Raw genomic sequence first — 2,249 nt, forward strand, 5'->3', positions numbered from 1 at the left:
TTTTCAGCTCATTTAAACCAATGGTTTTGATTCATGGAAAGCTCTATGTAAATAGCAAAGTCCTCATTGCTAATATCAGTTGTTTGGCTTTGAGGACTCCTGGCTCAATGTCCATAGCGACATTGTGTTTCAGCTGGGGCCAAGGAGCTTGCTTGCCCATTGTCCTGATAACATTCCTGACTCTGCCCACCAAGAGGAAAGAATGAGCAACAATCAAGCACCATTCAGGTGGCCTGTTTAGTCCTGGTTTTTGCAGCTTAGCCTCTAAGCATTAATTCAACTCATGTTTATTAAGAGATAGGACAGTGGGAAACCCCTCCTCCACCGCCACCTTCCACACGCACAATCCTCCCCCTCCCAACTACTTGGGGCAACAACATTTGCTACCAGATCCCAGGGCGTTTTCTCATCTATCTGATCCTGGTTTATGGAATCTTTGTTCTTCCTTTTCAAGAAAGCCAAGTCCCTTAGGCCGGGCACGGTGGCTCATGCCTGTAATCCCAACACTTTGGGAGGCTGAGGCAGGAGAATCACGAGGTCAGAAATTCGAGACCAGCCTGGCCAGCATGGTGAAACGCTGTCTCTACTAAAAATACAAAAAATTAGCTGGGCATGGTGGTGCATGCCTGTAGTCCCAGCTACTCGGGAGGCTGAGGCATGAGGATTGCTTAAACCTGGCAGGCACAGGTTGCAGTGAGCAGAGAGCACGCCACTGCACTTCAGCCTGGGTGACAGAGCGAGACTCTGTCTCAAAAGTAAATAAATAAATAAATTTTAATTTAAAAAAAAAGAAAGCCAAGTCCCCATCTGCATTCCTTCCTTATCACCAAAACTGTCAAGGCTGCAATTTTATTTTACCCTACTTTTTTAAGCTACTAAGTTAACCTGTTACCGTGTCATGGATACTGGCAGAAAACACAAGACTCTGGGGTCAGAGACAACAGACTTTATTACTCACAGCATAGCAAGCATCATGAGCATCAGCATGTTTACACTGGCTCCCCTTGCTTGTATGCCCCATGATGGCTACATGGCAGGCCTACATATGCAGCATGCTGTGTTATGGGAGAAAAACACTGAACTTCAAAAATCTGCCACTTTTATAGCAAACAGTAAGCAAGCCTGTTCTTTGTCTCAGAGGGAGACATCACCTCATCTTTCAAAGCTGTTCACTACAGATGAAACCCTGAGAAAGTACCTAGGTAAAGAGAAGTCAAGGCACATTTTTGGCATACCCAGCAAGACGTGTAAAAGCACAAGAGACTTGTGGAGGGGTTTCTCAACAACAATCAGCCCTCTTGTAACCTCCCAATGGGTTCGCCTTGCTTGCTCCCTAGACAGAGCCCATTTATCAAGATGGAGGAATTGCAATGGGGAAAGAGTAATTCATGCAGAGCCAGCTGTGTGGGAGATGGGAGTTTTATTATTACTCAAATCAGGGTAGGGGCTTGGAAGTGGGGAGTGCTGATTGGTCAGGGTGGAGATGGAATCATAGGGGGTCGAAGTGAGGTTTGCTACTGTCTTCTATTCCTGGGTGGGATGGCAGAACTGGTTGAGCCAGATTACCACAGTCTGGGTGTTCCCAGTGTCAGGTGATCCATCCCATGCAGGGTCTGCAAAATATCTCAGGAACTGATCTTAGGTTTTACAATAATGATGCTATCCCCAGAAGTAATTTGGGGAGGTTCAGACTCATGCAGCCAGAGGTTGCATACCCCCTAAACCATAATTTCTAATCTTGTAGCTAATTTGTTAGTCCTGCAAAGGCAGACTGGTGCCCAGGCAAGAAGTGGGTCTTTTCAGGAAAGAGCTATTATCAATTTTGTTTTAGAGTCAAACCATAAACTGAATTCCTTCCCAAAGTTAGTTCAGCCTATGCCCAGGAATGAGCAAGGATAGCTTAAATGTCAGAAGCAAGATGGAGTCGATTAGGTCTGATCTCTTTCACTGCCATAATTTCCTCAGTTATAATCTTTGCAATGGCAGTTTCAATCTGGGAAAAAAGAACAGTAATTTGTAAAGGCCTGCATTATAATCTTTGCCAACTTCCTGGTTAAATACTCCCACCGTGGCTGACTTCAAACTACCAACTAGTTATCACTCAACTCAGAGTCAGGAAGAGATGTGCACATGTGCTGGCTTGACCAACCTTTGGTAATTCTTGCTTAAATCAATTATCACTATGATTGTCGTGCTTGACTTTAAAATCCATATCTGAATCTTTCATCAAACATATACATGCATCATGT

The sequence above is a fragment of the Nomascus leucogenys genome, chromosome 17, assembly GCF_006542625.1.
Source record: "Nomascus leucogenys isolate Asia chromosome 17, Asia_NLE_v1, whole genome shotgun sequence".
Lineage (NCBI taxonomy): Eukaryota > Metazoa > Chordata > Mammalia > Primates > Hylobatidae > Nomascus > Nomascus leucogenys.